The 18,562-nt window shown below is 42.0% G+C and overlaps 1 protein-coding gene across 6 annotated transcripts in view; it reads left to right on the top strand.

The window, feature by feature from the left end:
• Positions 1-18,562, top strand: part of TEX2 (testis expressed 2) — a 148,945-nt gene that overhangs the window by 40,689 nt on the left and 89,694 nt on the right. The window lies entirely within an intron of this gene.

The raw sequence follows: 18,562 nt of genomic DNA, 5'->3' as shown, positions 1-18,562 counted from the left end.
GTACATGGGGCAAACTGAACACTCTTCTACAAAGAGTGAATGAACATAGAGCAGACATAAAAAATCTCCACATACACAAATACACAGCCAGCACTTTAATGGAGTGGGCCATTCTGTTAAAGACCTGAGTGTCTGTGTTCTGGAGAGAAGAGACTTTTAGCAACCATCTACAGAGAGAATGTTCAGAACTAACATTCATATTCAAATTTGACACATTAACATGTGATTTGAACAGGGACAGCAATTTCCTGACCCGTTGTAAGGACTCTTTCACATACTTTGATGTTTGACCTAATGCTTAACTTTCCTCTCTTTGCTCTTCTATCTGTGTTGTCAACATTGATAGCAATTGTTGGACCTCTGTGCTTTATATATTGAGTCTGTTCTGGTAAGGCTATAGATCTGAAGAAATGGGTCTGTCCCACAAAAGCTCATCACGTAATAAATTATTTTGTTAGTCTTTAAATTGCTATATGACTGCTTTTTTGGTTTTTTTTAGACAGACAGTAATTCCTCATGTACGTAAAGGAGCTTAGACAGGCATACCACTGGACAAGGCTGATTCTGAGTCACAGAAATGGGAGGCTGAAGACATGCGCCTATAACCACCTGCAACAGTGTTTTTATCCCATGAAGCTTTGGAACCTGAGCCCAAAATTCCAGTCTGCTGCAGGAATTGTGGGATAGCTACTGCTTGAGTCGATGTAACCCCTGGCAGTGAGGACATGCTCTGTCTATCACAGGCATTTACTGGGCATCTGCAAAATCCCGTTTGTTAAATCAGATGCTCAAAGTCAAATTGATTAAAACGAACCTCATTTGGTAGTGTACATGTGCCCTTAGTGTTTGTCCATGCTTTCTTAGTGGCTGGTCCCAGTGACTTGTGGCAAAAGGAGTACTGTATTCCTTTAGCTCAAGTGTAAAAACACAATCCCCGGTCAGCAGAATGTCCTTAGTTCAGTACTTGCTGGTGACTGTGGAGTCTGTATAAATGTGGGCACAGTTTGTCCTTCTCACTGGGTCAGTAAAAACAGGTCTGCCTACCTTAATGCTCCTCAAACTGGGTCACAGTTCAGACCACTTTAGCTGAACTGGTTTTAACCACTTAAAGAAACTCTCCCTTATAGACACATCAGACTTGAGTTCCGTGCCATAGATCACCTCTCAGATGGTTCAACAGAGGAAGCATGCAACAAAATTTGCTTTTATTTTACTGGGGTTTGTGTGAGAGAGATCAAATGCAGTACAAAGGGAGATGTTTTCATTTCTGTTGTACCGTGAAGCAGCATAGTGAGGGCAGCCAGTATTAATTTAGCATATTCATATGTAAGAGATAGCAATGGACAGGCAAATAAAGGGCCATGCTTTAACATTTGCTTTATGCAGAATGGATGTCAAGAGTAAGTATCATGTGGAGATATTACTGTCAAAGTACCCAAGTCATTTATAATGAGGAATAAAATAGTGGTTATATCAACATCCCAACACATGCTCAATAACTTATAAGGCTAGGTTTGTTCTTATTTAAAAATATCTTACTGAAAGAGGATCAGACAAATAGCTTGTATGTTAAACAGATAAAATATGATATATATGAACTGGCAAAACAGGAAACAGAACTCGGTGGCTGTATTTTGGAAGAGCTTTTGTTCTTGAAAGGCAGATGGATTAAAAAAATGTTAGTTTGTTGGTCATGAGGTGCAGTTGTGTTTTGAACAGTTAATGCATCTAACTTTCAAATAAGAATACCTGAAAACATTTTTTCTCTCTATAAGTCGCCCCATTATTCGTTAACAACAGTATAGGATACATGACCAGGTCTTCTAACCAAGCTAATGGGAAATCCTGTTTTGAAATATCCTTGCCGTTAAAGATTTCCCATGCCTCTAGCATGGTTTGGAACAGCAATTCAGAGCATGCAGTGAACCCGTCTGTGATACCACAGGGACCTGTGTAGCTGGTTCATCCCCATTCTATGGAAGACAGGCCCTTAGTGAGAGAGGTGATGGTCACAATTCTGTTCCTCCTCTTACATCCCTCCTTCACCATATGTTTAAGGAATGATGCCATGTATAAGGCAAAAGAATAATTTGAGAAAGCAAAGATTTAACTGGCTAAAAGTTTCTTTCCTGTTCAGAAGGGCTGTGAGGCATAGTCTGCAGGAAATCCATTGATACCATTCTGAATAATCAAATTGGTGTCTTCATGTGCAGCTGGCGTAGGCCTACACTTAAAAGTTCAGCTGACAGCTTGTAAGGAAAAAAGTTGAAAGGCCTTTAATTTAGAAAAATTGTATTTCCCCCCTCCATGTGTGTTAAGGAAATATGCATACTTAATTGAAAAATTACTTTTAAATGAAGAATACATCTGCTCCAGTTTTCAGTTCACAGCAGTGCCAGATATTACGTTTCTTTATAAGACATCTTTTGAAAATTTGAACCGTTTTGTACAGAATCTTTCATAGTACACTATTGGTAAGGATCATTCTTGTTGCCTCCAGATAGGATGTTGCAGTAATCAGCGGTAACACCATTAGGAATGCTTGCTCTGTTGCAGTATGTCTGAACTGAGTTTCACAACTACTTTCTGCTCACATGAAAAGGTTTTGGAAAATACTGAATTGAACAGTTAAATTCCCCTTTGTAACCATTACAGTAAAATTGACTGTGTTGCAGTTGATCAAAGCAGGCAAGATATGTACCGCCTGTGCTAGTTTTGACCTGATCTTTCAAATTTTGTATTCGCTTACTACAATACGTTATTTTAATTATCTTCCTTTTAATAAACTGCTAGTTTGTGCAGAGGTTGCTTTGCTTCATGTCTAGTGTTAATCGTGAAATAGATAGTTCAAGTATCCATATTTGGATGGTAGGGAAAAGAAAATGTGCCCATTGATTTACAAATATTTTCAAGCACATATGTTTTTAGCATGTAAATTGAAATTAATCTCAACAATAAACTTTTTCGTGAAGCACTGTGGACTGATGATTGGATCCTGTGCTGGTGTTAGCACGGTAAAGATCACCAAACTCCCTGTCCTAAGAGACCACTATTAGATAGCTTTGGACCAAAATATGAGTTTGCTTGGATATACGTATACATACATATAAAAAAAATCTTAAAAACAACTGTGGCCTTGAAGGCTTGCAGAAATTTTTTTGCAAAACAAACCTTTGTAGAAATCAGCTGTATTGATTATTTTGTGGCGTGCCTGATTAACACATAAGATGTTGAATGGGATTAAAACAACACTAAGCCCAATGACAAACACAGCGTAAAATCAAACATCAGGAACTAGTTGGTACCCTTATTCACTTGATTTTGGAAACATGTAAAGGAGTGAGCTAGGTGTTTTTCAAACACGAGAGAGAGCATGTTCTCTGTCCCAGGAATTTGTGATAGGATTCTTCTATCCTGATTGCAGGGGGAGTAGACCCACAGTGCTGAAAATGGCCACTAACAGGGTGGTTTAGTTTGCTTGCTGCTCAGTTCTGTTGGAAGTGGGCCACATCCATCCTCATTGAATTAGCTCTAAGGAAATACTTCCATCTCTGATCCCTACAATCTGTTTCTTTCACTTCGTGCATCTGACAAAGTGATTTGCAGCTCTTGAAACTTTATGCCCTAAAACAATTGCTAGCCTTTAAGGTGCCCCCGAACTGCTTGTTGGTTTTCCTAGTTTCTGGGTTGGAAGTTTGAAACTAGCACCAATAAATTAAGTTGGTGAAAGTCGTTTCTTTTCATGTCAGTGCTGCACTTGGGTCCCCAAATGCTTCCTTTCATATTCTCAAACTTTTTCATCCTCATCTTAGTACAGGTGGGTAAGGTAATGTCTTTTACTAAACCAAATTCTTTTGATGAGAGAAACAAGGTTTTGAACCACACAGAGCTCTTCTTCAAGTTTGGGAGAGGCACTTGCCTAATGATTCATCATTTCTTGGCATTTAAATTAGTGCCTCAGGCCTGGATGTGTTCTTATCTCCAGTCCACCAAGTCTTTCCCAAACATGAGTGATCTTGTTACCACCCTTGTGCTCATATGTGTGTTTCCTGCTTATCTAGTGGTGCAGTAAATTACTGTAACTGTGCTGCTAAGCCAGTGGCTCTCAACTTTTTCAGAGTACTGTCATCCTTTCAGGAGTATGATTTGTCCTGTGTACCTCCAAGTTTCAGCTCACTTAAAAATTACTTACTTACAAAATCAGATATAGAAATACAAAAGTGTCACAGCACACTAGAACTTAAAACTTGCTGACTTTCTCATGTTTACCATATAATTATAAAATAAATCAATTGGAATATAAATATTTTGCCTACCTTTCAGTGTGTCATATGTAGAGCAGTATAAATAAGTCACCGTAACAAATTTTAGTTTGCATTGACTTTGGTGTTGGAAAACTAGGCAAATGTCTAGATGAGAGGATGTACCCCCTGGAAGACCTCAGCTCACCCTTAGGGGTGCATGTTCTTCTGGTAGAGAACCTCTGTGCTACGTTGACCCCTACGAAAACTCGTCTCTTTTGCTCTAATTAATGACCAGAAATGTTTGTGCCTGTTTAATTAATAAATGAAGGATAACTAGACTAATGAGCAAAGGATGAACATATAAGTTTGAATTTTACTTGACTAGCAGCGTCGCTTGTAATCTTGTGTGGAGCCAAAAAAATGTGAAACTCATGCCATTTGTAACCAGATGAACTGGTGAATCCTGTTTGTTTAAAACATCCTGGACTGGAAGTGCATCAAAGTGTTTTGATGTATTTTTCTTATGAATTTGGAAAGCACCCCAGGTGTGCACTAGGCAAACTTTCGAGGCAGGCTAAGCACTTCTGTTAAATACCTTAGCTGTTAGGAAGAAGCATCCCGTTTCTCTTGCATGCATAATCAAGGCAGACTTAATTATTTGAAGTGTTACTGATTTGATTCACCTCCACTCCCTGCTATATTGATAGGTGGTGCTTTATGAGCTGCCCATTTCTAGAGAGAGCTGCATATGTTTCTCAATGATCACTGAACTGCAGAGCAAAGCTAAAGAAAACTAATGTGTACGTGTTTGCGGGGGAGGGGGAATCACTTCAGTGATCTATTCGTTGAATGCTCTTAGAACTAGGTATGTTAATGATTAACCAGTAAGTCTCATCCTAAATGGATGAGGCTTCCCAGTTACTTTTAACTAGTATGTGCTAGAGCAGCTGGCAGGAGGTTGTTGCAGCCCTGGAGGGTGGCTGCAGGTGTGTGGGGGGCGGGGTGCACAGCAGCCCTGGGAGGGGAGCTGGAGTGGTCCTCCAGCCTAGCCAGGACTGCTCTGACTGAGCTGCAGTGCTGTCACCTGGCCAGAGCAGCCTCTGTCCCTGGTATGCCTCCCCAGCCTCCTTCCTTATTTCGTTAACTGGTTAAATAGTAGATTAGCCTGCTGTTTAACTGGTTAGCCAATTAAATGGGATTTTGCATCCCTAGTTAGAACATCAGTTTTATAGTTTGTATGTTAGTGTTCTGTCCCTTACATGTTACTCTCTAATGAAATTCAAAGACAGGAATTAGAGTTGTGCAAAGTATTGTCTATTTCTCCTTTTAAGGCATGGATGTTTTATTAGTATACCTGAATTGCTGGCCTTGCACTGTTGTGTATCAAGTCATCTTGTAATTACAGTCTGAATCCAATTCTGCTCTCACATCATACGTGGTTCTCCCAGTGTTCTGCAGGAAACCTATCTGTCTGAGGTCAGAGTTTGGCCTTGATGACTATTAGAGTGAGACTGAAACCACACAGATCAGGCAGGATCTTGATGTTGAAAGAAATACCTTGTGTTCTCTCTCGTTAGTCACGTCTCTAGCAAATGAATTAGAAATGTTGTTTTTCTTTCTGAGCTACATCCCAATCCACCCCAAAAAATGGTGTGGGGAGGGATGCTAGCACATTTCACCTTTCTCTCTAATACTCATTCTCTGAGAGTTCCCTTTTTGAAAGCTGTTTTTCTGGAGCTGAGTTTAGAACGGGGGTGTCCAATACGTTCACTACTTGCCACATGTGGTCAATGGGGCACTGCGTTGTGGCAAATATGGGAGTGGCCAACCTGCAGCTCTCGAGCCGTGTGCAGCTCCTGTAGCCTTTTACATGTGGCTGCTCCTGAGAGCCATATGCAGGGAGTGCCATCTGCCCGCTTTGCAGATGCGCCCCACTGCTTGGTGGAAGAAGTGCGTGGCAGCACCAGCAACAGCTCTGGCGGCTCTGGTGAGTCACTGGCATTGGAATTAGGATGGTAGGGGTTAGGGGTGCCTGGCTTTAGGGGAGGGCATTCAGTTAGAGTGGGGAGAATGGGGGCTGGGAGTGCCTGGCTTTGGGGGAGCCTGGCTGTTGGACACGGGAGGACATTTATTTAGAGCAGGGGGGTGTGTAATGTAATGTGGTGAATGTAAAGACAACTACTACAAGTGTGGCAATCTTTGAATTCCTTTTGGACATTGCTGGTTTATAATTAACTTCCCCAAAAAGGTTATGGCCTTGCACCTTTTGACTTACTGCAATTCTGTATAGCTTTAACCATTTAAAATCACTGATATTTTCATTAGAGAGCAAAGTAAACACATGCAAACAGTCAGCTGTGTGTGCAGTCCACATGCACAATGATCAAGTTATAGCCAGGACTAGAATAAGCAAACAACCCGTTAGGAATTAAATAACATCAATTGTATATGATCCGTGTTTCCTTCATTTTCTGATCAGTCAAACTGTTTTCTCGGTGTGCAAATTGAAATTTTCAGGTCTCCAATCCTTTTCTCACTTGCCCAATGGAGAATCCTGAACTCTAAGATATTGTGTCTGGTTGGGGCAAGACAGATTAACAAAGTAGACAGACAACCTTATTTTTTAGGAGATCTTGCAATAGTGTTGTGAGTAAGAGGGCCTGCTGTAATAGGTGGTGGTGTGATTCTGGAGATCAGCCTAGGAGGTTTATACTGAGGAGGTAACGCTCTTAGAGAGAAGGACATTGAATATAAAGTTTTATATAAATATAAAGTTTCTGGGTTTCATTTGGAGTTACAGGTTGACCTCTCTAATCCCGAACTCTTGTGTCTGGCAACATCCATAATCCCTCATTTTAGTTAGCCCAAAGACAATTTATCATGGGTGTGTCCAAGTTTCCTATGGTTCCATAAAGTTTGTTTGCAGCCACCTGTCCTGGCTCTGTGTTCTGTGTTGTTTAGCTGTAATTTATCCCTGCATGTCTCCTAAGAGCCTAGTAAGTAGTGGAAGTGTTGATAATGTGCTGGACAATATTGACCTCCCAGGGTCTGGCAAATTCTCTTGTTTGGTACCAGACAGAAGAGGTTTAACATGTACCACTTCCATGTTTTTTTTCTCAAATGGAAATGTTCTGTGTTATTGTTGAATCAGTTGCCTGATTCTCTCATAAACAGACATTTTACTGGCATTATAGGAAGCTTGGTGAAGGGTGCCAAACTGCAGTGATGTGAAGTCATGCCAAGACTGAAGTATGAATTTCAGTCCCTCAGTTTTGAGTGGGGACTGGAGATGTTGGGAGGCAGGGAGAAGCTAAAGCAAAGCACAACGTGCTGCTTTCGTTATAAAACGTCACTAGCCCTTCTGCTTGCACGAGATTCCTCCCACTTGGTCAGTGATGTACACAGAGCCTTATCCAGCTGATTGCCCTCTGACTTTATTTAATAGTAAATATTTAATGGGCAATGATAGCTTTTCATTTTCAAAAGACAAATTTTCTCATCTTCTATGAGTTTTAAAGGTGGACATTTTAAGAAAGCTTTTTCTCAGTACAGATCCCTACTTCTCCTGGGAATAACATCTACCGTTAAATGCTAGTGTGACAGGCTGGCTTGCTTCTCAAGGGCTTTCACCTGGGGCCAACAAGCCTGGCCACTAAAGGAACCACATGTGCTATGTTAACAACCTTGATGGAGTCTGATTAAGAACATCTGATTCCCATATAAGGGGCAGCAGGAAGTCGGGGTGGAAGTTCAGAAAGCTGTGGCAATGACTATGGAGAGGTTTCTGCAGGAAAGATCCTGAAATCAGGGGAATTCACTTACCCTAGCTAAGAACACCGGGATACGCTGTTCTTCCACCTGCTGAGGCAGGAGGAAAAACCTGACGCCAATGGAGTGTGAAAGTCAGAGGTAAAAACCAAATTCCAGCCAAGGAAAGCCTGGGATTAGTGATGGGGCTCAATCCCAGTTTAAAGTATGAGGATTGGGGATTCCCTGTCAGAAAGACGTACATTAACCAGGGATTGGGGCACTTAGGCCAGACTGTGGTTCCTTTTGGAGGGAATGTTTTAAATTACCTTTAGCTTGGTGGCATACAGTTCTTACATGTCACCGTTCTCCATAGTGAAAAGTATGAAATGATGTAGTTGTATTCAGGGAGAGCAAGAGGAATGGCAATCACAAGTAGCCTACGCTAAATTGTTGATTACCTTTGGTCTATTTGTGCCATAAAAGATGGCAAGAGCTACCTTGATGCAAAAGAGTGTTACGACCTAGGCGGCACAGCTATAACCAAGCTATATATCTATAACCAAGCCATCTAGTACATTGGTTTTAGCTGGTGTGCTGCAACATACTGGTGTGCCTTGAGAACTGTCCAAGTGTGCTGTGCACTTTTGGCAGTTTCCCCTTGCTGTGTGCTGTTAGCCTCCTGGCATGGAAATGCTGCTTCCCAGCCCAAACGGGTGGGTGGGCAGTCCATCTGCCTGCTGCTGTGGCGAGGAGGGGAGGGAAGGTGAGAGTTTGTTGGAGCTGGGGTGTGGTTTTAATGCCACATCCCGACTCCAACAGGCTGATGGGAAGGGGAGCCTACTCTCTGGAGCTGGTTCGCCCCCACCCCCTCACAAGTGATTGAATAACCACTGAAATATTCAACATCCCTAGCATGGTGTTGGGCAGATTTTGAAAATGTCTGTGCTTACAGTTGAAGACAGTGTGTTCTGTGGTGGATTTGAAACATTCATGCATTTGATCTTTGTTAGCTTACTGTATATACTACTGTGTTGCAAAGTTCTCTAGTAAGACCATAACCATGGTAAATGCGAGTAAATGTGACATTTATGAGCAATCAATTCAGCAGAAAGCGTGGGTGTGCTGTGGCATTGTCTCATTGAAGTGTGCTGTGTTACTGAAAAGGTTGGGAACCTCTGATTTAGTATGTAGTCACTGAATAACAAAACATGTATTTAATAATAGTGATATAGTAAGTTATTGAATGAAATGTGGGAGAGGGGTTTCATATGTCTTTTCTATAACAACATTATCATATTTAGTGTTATCAACTGCCCAAAGTAATGTCAATGCAATTAAACCACCAGGTTGAAATTGTGAGCCTAGCAACAGTCAGAGAAAAGTAACAAAAAAGCTTAGCTTCTTACTGTAGGGCAGTGGCTGTATGTCCCCCAGCAAAGGAATAAGGATGTTAACAGCCGTGGTGTTCAAGTAAAAATCTCAAAGAAAGGAGTGGCCTTTCTTAGTCAGATACATGTCTTTGCCCTCAAAAGCTTATGCTCCAAAAATCTGTTAATCTGTAAGATGCCACATGATTTTTTGGTTGTTTTTGTGGTTACAAACTAACATGGCTACCCCTCTGGTACTTGTACACTACGCATTGTGTTCTGTGGAACTTGAGAAGTGGTGGTTTCTTCCTTTGTTACTTGATTATTCAGAACAAAAAGCAGTCAAGTAGCATTTTAAAGACTAGCAAAATAATTCATTAGGTGAGCTTTCATGGGACAGACAAGTGGGTCTGTCCCATGAAAGTTCACCTAATAAATTATCTTGCTAGTCTTTAAAGTGCTACTTGACTGCTTTTTGCTTTGATAGCGTATAGACTAGCACGGCTCCCTCTCTGTTTTGATTATTCAGGCTTTGGTGTCCTTTAACTAACCACATTTGGAGAAATGTGTAAGCCAATTTTTGATAGACTGTGAAAACAAGGGACCCTGGCAGACACCAGTTTAACAGATACCATAGTCTCATAAGAGCAAGATTTTCGGGGTATTTTTTATAGCCAGAGTTCTGGCATGTATCCATGCCTTTTTGGGTGTGCCTCCTCCTGAAGAGTGAACGCGCATGTGGGATTCTCAGACTCATTAATTGTTCTGGAGTGAAAAATCTATCTTGACTATTTTGCCATATAATGGAAAATGACTACTCTGCTAAGGAGGACTGGACCAATTCTCTTAGATTATGTCTGTACTGCAAATGGCGTCATGTTTCCCAATGACCCACCATCTGTGCTGCTGTGGCGACAGTACTGTTTGTAGCATGTTAGCTACCTGGCTACACAGGCAGGAAGCATGCTTAGCTGTAGTGCAGATATGTCCTTAGAATCCCATGGTGGTTAATGTTTCCCCCTCCAGCTCCACAAGAGCAGAATGCACCATCTGGGCATGAGGTGCTGCACAATAATCAGGGACAGCAAAAAGAGGTGATGTAGAACTCTAAAAGAAAGGTCAATTGTGTGAGGATTACAAATTAAACTCGCTACTAGAGGTTGAACGTCTCTAATCTGGCACTCTCTCGTTCAGCAATGTCTGTCGGAGTGATTTTTAGTTAGCCAGATATCTACTTCCTATTGGTGTGGCAATTTTTCCATGGTCCCATAAAGTTTGTTTACAGCCACTATTCCTGGCTGTGTTTTCTGTGCCGCTGTTTAGCTCTAATTTACCCCTAAATGTCTTCTAAAAGCCCAGCCAGCAGTGGAAGTGTTGGTAATGCTGCTAGACAATATTGACCATCCATCGGTCAGCACTGGTCTGTTCCTGGGAGTGACGGAATAGAGACTTTCAACTCTCACCAGGATACCAGAGATGATGATACTGTACAAGGTAAATTTGTGACCCTCCTGCCTCACCCTGTAAAGGCATTCAAAGACACACTTGTTTGTCCTTGACCATTTGACAGGGTAATAGCCAGTCACCAAGGCAAAACAGATGTTCAGATTTAGAAACACCTGAAAGCTGAGCTGTAGGGGTCCAGTATTTGAGGGTCCTTTTTTCTATTAATAATAAAATGATTTTTAAAATCACAAATATAAACAATCTATTAAAAAAAAAAAAAAAAAAGGAAAGAAGGGTTTTAAATACCCTGGTCAATGGGGAGGTATAAAACCTCTTACTGGTTTCTTGTGTTACTGAATATTGGTGCTGATGTTATCTGCTTAAAATAGCAAACTGATAATTTTGGGTGATGTTCCTTTAAAAGAAAAAGAGAGAGAATGTTGTCAGAAGGTTCACTAGATGCTGGGAAATGGCAGTTTGTTTTAAGCATCTGGAAGAGAAGAGCCTTAAGACAAGCAGGAGTGTTCAAGAAAGCGGAGAAAGTGAGAGGCGTAAGTGAGGAAAACTTAAAACTGGATTTAAGGAGAGGCCTGAGCAAGAGGTGAAAAGGGAAAATGAAGATGGTGAAAGAGCAAATATATAAAATTATTTAAGAAACAAAAGATGAAAGGGTGAGAACAGGCACCTCAGCGGAGGAGGAGAATTTTTAGTGTTTATCGGCTCTTCAATGGGAAAATCTTTGTCATGTAGCTAGTGGAAAGTAGCTGGGAAATGTTACTATTTGAATAGCTTATGTTGTCTTTAAGAGAACTTTAAAATGTTAATTTTTAATAAGCAGAGAGAGAATTTTAAAGTGGGATGTAGGTGTCAAGACATGAACTAGAAAAGTGCTCAGAGGCAAGATCAGGGAAATTTTCTAGATTTCCCCTTTTCCCAGACCAGAGAAACCTCTTGTGAATCAGCTAAAGACATTAAAAATAATTTTGAGAGAAAAATATGGAAATATCTGCAAATTAGGAAGAACTATTTTAAACATGGTTATTCAAGGTGTGAATAGAGATTTTTAGTTTATTTGTTGCATGAGCATACGCTGTCTTTGTTTCGTGTTTAATTTTGCCAATTAACATGAAGTTCAGATTTGTTTTCTCTTAGCAGTGGAACTTGCATTACAATTACGTTTATTTTCATATTGTTGACTTCAATAAGGGCAACCCTTCCCCAGGGCAATTCACTTCTGCATCCAACCCCCCTCCCAGACCCTTCACCCCCTTCTGCACCCTAATCCCCTGCCCCAGGTTACAACTCCCTACTTCACCCTCCTGAGCCCTTTTCTACTTTCAGCCTTTATCCCAGACCACATACCCCTTCCATTAGTATCACAGAAAAAGTGTAGACTTTGACCAAATTATTGGAATGCTCCCCTCTCCCAAAATTATTGTGCACCTTTGGTTTAAACTCTTGTGGCAGAACTGGATTATAAAGATAATGTAGGTGTTGGCAGGATCGAACCAGAGTAAAATGCTGTAACCCAAGTGGAAGAGTAAGGTAGAACCATGTCTCTCTGATCCATTTATACCAAGGTTTGCTCACAGTGGTTTCAGTCAGTATAGAATCAACATTAAGTAGCATTCTATAGATAGTCAAGATATGCTTACAAATGCTTATCAGTAATGTCCTGCTGCTGTCATGTAACAATGATGCCAAAGCTTATGCCCTTTGTGTTGAGAGTGGTATTTAGAGAGGTTAAAATGCACATACTTTATAGTATTGGAGGTGGGAAGATCTGAGCTAATTGAGATTCCTGCTTTGATATGATAATTTGTCAATCATGATATAAAATCTTGCTTTTTCATTGTGTATCAAAATTATTTCCAACCTACTTGTTTTGTTAGTAAAATTAATCTGTTCCAGGTAATTAACACTGCATACATTAGCAACTGATATTTAGATAACGTAAACACCTGGTAATTACCACTACATTGTGAATTTGGAATTGTAAATACAGCTTGTGCTAATGACATAACTAAAGAATAGACTTATTGCTGGTAACATATTGATCCACATGGATGCACTTAAAAACTTTAATCTATGGAAGCTAAAAGAACATGAAGGTAATACTGTCAGGTTCACTGGAGTTGCACTACTCACCTGTTGTCAACTTGTCAAACTACAGGGGTCAGCCATAAACAGTTTTGTCTTGCATAATAGTACCTCATTTGCATTGTTCTGTGTACATCATTGTACTTAACATAAGAAAAATTGCACGTTGTGCTATAACATTTACTTTGTGTAAAGTAATTTAAATGCTTTTAAAGGCAGCCACTTTGTATGACACATCTGACAAAGCGGGTCTTTGCCCATAAAAGCTTATACTCCAAAATATCTGTTTGTCTGTAAGGTGCCACAGGACTTCTTGTTTTTGAAGATACAGACTAACTCAGCTACCTCTGATACACTGTGTGCATGAATGTGTACATGTGCACTCAGAATAATTGCAAATGTTTGCCATTTAGGAAAAAACAGTTACCACACGTTGGGGTCAGATGCTGCAGTTTTCCCTATCCTTAGACTAGAAAATAACTTAAAGTGAGTGTTGTTTGCTTACAAGTAATGTCTTTAAGGGTTACTGTGGTACTTAAGATGGGGGGTTTATTCTTTTATCTGGCAGATAATTATTTAACCTGTGCTATTTTTTGGGCCTGTGCACACTGTTACAGAGTACAAGCATGTTTTGTCAGAGTGGCACCAGGAGCTGGAGCCCCTGCCAGCCCTGGAGTAGGAAGGGGGGCTGGGAGACAGAGCCCCACTGGCAGAGTGGATAGGGAGCTGGAACCCTGGCTTCCCTCACAGCAGCAGGGGGTGGGACCTGGAGTTCCCACTGCCCTGCAGCCGAGGGAACCCAGCTGTGGGGGAGAGGGGAGGCCAGGAGCCCATACTGGCTCCTCTTTTTTCACAAAAAGAGCACTGCTTTTAATAAACCAATAAATTTCTTCTATTTTTCAGTTGCAAATGTATTTTTTGTTATTTCCCATCACCTTTCTGAGTTTGGGGTGAATGTAGTGCATTTGAGAGAAGACAGGATCTATACTTAGAGTAAATAATGCTAGATGAGAGAAGTTGGTTGGTGCAATTTTTCAAAGTTAATGTCCTGTAATTCATGGGTGAACGGAATGAGTGCATTCTTCTGATCTTTTCCTATATTTGCTATGCCACTCCCGTGTGGTTTATATGTGGTACAAATCATTGGAATGCCAAAAAACACTGTAGCATGGCTCCGTCCACAGTACAGCGTGTAGGTTACTAGAGTGGGGCTCCAGAGATCTGGGCTGAATTCTTAGCTGTGCCACAGTCTTCCCGAGTGACTTTGGATAATCAGTTCAATTTCTGTGTCTTGGTTTCTCATCTGAAAAATGGGGTAATAGTACTTCCTTACCTCCATAGAAAGGATGTTAGGAAAAATACATTTTAAAGATTGTGAGGGGCATAGGTACTTACAATGCCTTTGATTACTGTCTCCAAGATAGGCCTGGTCTAGACTAATACATTTAGGTCACCACAGTTTCCATGCATCAGTCCAGCTGTGGAAGTGTCTTCACTTAAATATGGTTAATGCCACTTCCCTGATTGGTGTAGAGCAGTGGTTCCCAAATTTTTTGGCATCACACCTGCCTTTTGATTTTTGAGAAACCCTCATGACCCCCCAACTCTTCTTTACCATCATGCAACCCCCCTTTAACAAAAAAATTCTGATTTTAATTTAAAATAAACACAAAGGCTTGATATAAAATGTTGTTTAAAATTAAAAATAAGTGCACATAATTTTTCTCACCCCTTGTGGTTGCCTGGTGCAGCCCCAGCTGGCCAGCTGCCTGAACCCCATGCCAGCCGTCAGAGCTGCCCATGCCAGCCGCCTGCCCGCTTGAGAGCTGCACTGCCAGGTTGAAGCTCTCTGGTCCTACACTCCTTGGTCTGGCAGAGAGTTGCTGGACCAGGGAGCCTCAGCTGTTTCCAGCCAATCTGGCTAGGCAGCTGGGAGTGGAGCCCAGCTGGTGGATTAGGAGCAAGAAGTCTCAGTATCAGCCCTGCAGCGGGGAGCTGGGCTGGCAGGTAGCAAGCAGAGCCCCTATCCCCTGCAGCAGGAAGTACGGCTAGGTGCGGAGTCCACCTCTCCCCAGCAGCATGGGGGCAGGGAGCGGGGCAGTGGCCAGGAGGGCAACTCAGCCAGCAAGCTGGCAGTGAAGGCCTGACCTTCCCTCGTCAGGCAAATTCAGTCTTTCGGGACCACTCAGATCCCAAGGGCGGCAGACCAGGGAGGTACAGCCTGTAGTAGCTTTTCTGTATAGAAATGTTTGTGGCAAGCTGGAATGTAAATCAGTGCTACACTGGTATGCGGCTGTGCACTGTCATGGGGATCTCACGACCGCACACTTAGTTTCCTGTGTGTTTTGATATGCCCTGCTTTCAAGCTTAAAGCAAGTTGAATGCTTATTTATACAAGTCACAAATTTGCCCTTTTGAGAGTTTATATTTAGGGTAGTGTGTTTACACAAAGCAGATTTGATTGTCTGTGACTGTAAATAAATAAATAAATTAATAATTGGAGATACACATCTCCTAGAACTGGAAGGGACCTTGGGAGGTCATCTGGTCCAGTCCCCTGCCCTGTTGGCAGGACCAACCACCATCCCTGACATCTATTTGCCCCAGTCCCTAAATGGCCTCCTAAAGAATTGAACTCTCAACCCCGGGTTTAGCCCTGGTTTTTTAAAACATCCCAAAGACATTAAGTGTTTGTTACCAAAGTGCATGCGTGTATTGTCATTTGAAGATGTCACTTGTGGATTGTAAAATTTGTGGTTTGAATCTGATTAGGAATCATAACTAATGCTGACAGACTCTTTTACCATGGCTCTGGAGAAGAACCTAATGGCTATGTCTACACTACAGCAATCTTTTGAAATATTTCCCAGAAGATCTCTTCTGAAAAAACTTCTTTCAAAAGGACATGTCCACACACAAAAAGGCGGATTGAAAGATTGATCTGCTCTTTTGATAGAGAGTGGCCACACCATCCCCGCTCTTTCGAAAGAACGGGCCAGGGATCAAAAAATCTGGCACCATGAGGACTGCCCCTTTGAAAAAGGGCCCATGGAGCATCTGCACGTTTTTGTTTTTTTTTAATAAACAACAAGAAGTCCTGTGGCACCTTTATAGACTATAACAGATATTTTGGAGTATGAGATGCATCTGTTGAAATGGGTCTTTGCCCACAAAAGCTTATGCTCCAAAATATCTCTTAGTTCATAAGGTGCCACAGGACTTGTGGTCATTTTTGAAGATACAGACTAACACGGCTACCTCTCTGATGCTTTTTTATGAAGAGGCTTTCGAAGGAAGGCACTCTTCCTGATCCAGGAGCAGAGGAGGGCTTCTGGAAGAATAGCATGTGTTTTGATTTCAAATTGAATGAGCACATTTTGTGTGTGGGCACTTTGTGTGCGCTTTCGAAAAAAGGACGGATTTTCCCAAAGAACTTGCTAATGTAGATGCGGCCAAAAACTGTGCTCTGTTTTGATGGACGTTAGGTGATGTTCCTATCACAGGAAATAGGCAGCCCTCTTTTCACCTGTTGTGAGTCTGATTTAAATGTAAATTACTAGAGATTGAGGGTCTCAATGGGTGTATTAGCTGGGCTTCTTGCCTTCTGCACACTGTGTACTGCTCTGTGTCCTCTCCGCACTATGCAGCACTGGCTGCAAGCATAGCCCAGGTAGCTTCCATTAGCTGGTTTCTGGTTTAAAATTCATTTGTCCAAGGAGATGCATAGCACTTGTGGGGAAGCACTTTAGGCGTCTCCAACATGGTCTGTGGGATTTGCTCTATAGGAGTGAATGGGACCATAAACATGCTGTGATATCTTAGCTGTCAGTCCCAGGGGATTAGACTCAAGTAGGATCCTGTTTGTTTCTGGACTTATGCTAAAACAGTCTTTTCCACTTCCTGTTTAGCTGTAACACTGTGTACCTTTCCTAGATCTGAAGAAGAGCTCCTCTCTAAGCTTGAAAACACGTTCTTCTCGCTAGAGAAGTTGGTCCAGTAAAAGTTATAACCTAAACCACATTGTTCTTCCGCTAAATCCACTTCTTATCCGTATGGATTTGGATAGAAGAATGAGTTGTTTTGATGATAAGTTCATGTCTGTCCACGATGTAAACCTTTCATAGGAAATGTCTTTGCAATTACTTGATTCACCACTTTGAGCCACAGAGTGTTCTGACGAGCCATCTTCTCACTCTGACTCCTGCAGCTGAGTAAAAATCTCTTTAATACCACGTTATTTTCCTCTCAGCCTACACACAAGGCTTATCTATTTGCATAATGTGTTTTTTAAAAAAATGTCTCTGAGCTTTTGAATAATTGAAGAACATTTACACTGTTTAGGGAAACAAGCTATTTACATATTTCAAAAGTGAAAAAAAAAACAGACTTGCTTGTGAGTTTTGGTTTATGGCCTGGAGGTAAAGCTGTTACTTAAATGAAGGAAGATTTTTCCTTCCCGTTGTCCTCAGTATGTTGGTGGTTTGGGATTTTATTCAGTTTCTTTTTTGGGAGGCCAGAGGAATTTGAGAGAGGACATAGGGAAGAAATTCCACAACAGAAGTGTAAGACAAAGCCATCATGTAAATACACTTCCCTAATGAAGAGGAGGCCAGTGTAAAGTATCCTCAATCATTACCTTCATGGCATGGATTTCCTCTTCCATACTATTGAAGTTTGTCATGCTGCAGTACGCCTCTGAGGCTATGTCTAGATTGCCGAGAATTGGCAACAAAAGGTATGCAAATTGTGCACTACATTTGTGTATCTCCTGCCGACAGCTCTGTCAGGAGAGGCTTTCAAGACTTTTGGCCCATCTCCCTCTGCCGAGACGTCCTTTCTTCCTCATGGAACGAGGAAGACAGGGATGTTGGCAGAATGCTCCTAATGCAGAAGCCTGCAGTTTAGGTATAGCCTTTCAGTGTGTAATAATGGAGGTTCTAGCCCCCTGTTCTGTAGCTGTATAATCTGATTTTGAGGTGGAACTACATTGTTCCCATCAAACACACATGAATGTGCCTTCAAGGGTTTGTCTACCCTGTGGACTTCACGGTGACACAGTTCCCAGCATTGTAAGTGCACCGATACAGACATCTAGAGTTACTAGTAAACATCTGTTACTGTTAAACATCTAGTGTGTGTTGCTGTATACGAAGTGGCCTGCTTACTGTGTGCTAATCTATAGCAGTGAAGTGTGTTACCCTAAAGTAGGGGCAGCCAAAAATATGGGCTGTGGGCTGGGTCTGGCTTGCCAAGCCACTGGATCCAGCGCATGGCCCAGTGTGAGCCTGGGACAGGATTCCCACCTGTCCCATCCCGCATGACGCTCAATGCGGCTGGCTGCATGGGCCATGTGTTCTTTGCACCCTGCCCCACTTCCCAGCACAATTTTGCAGCTCCCATTGGCCAGAAGCTGGCCAATGGCGCTACCTGGGCCATGTTTGTGTCCAGGGACAGGCAGTGTGCAGAGGACACATGGTCCACACAGCTGGCCGCTCTGAATAGTGTGCAGGGTAAAGAAGGCAGGGAGCCTGCTTGAGGGTCCTGCTGGCTGCTAGCCAGGAGCCACCTAGGTAAGCGTCTCCTGGTCAGAGCCTGCCTCTGGCACATGAGCCCCTTCCTTCCTTCAATCCTTTGCACCCTCGTTCCTGCTGCATA

This window comes from Carettochelys insculpta, chromosome 20, assembly GCF_033958435.1.
Source record: "Carettochelys insculpta isolate YL-2023 chromosome 20, ASM3395843v1, whole genome shotgun sequence".
Lineage (NCBI taxonomy): Eukaryota > Metazoa > Chordata > Testudines > Carettochelyidae > Carettochelys > Carettochelys insculpta.
This window is presented reverse-complemented; position numbering and strand designations above follow the sequence as displayed.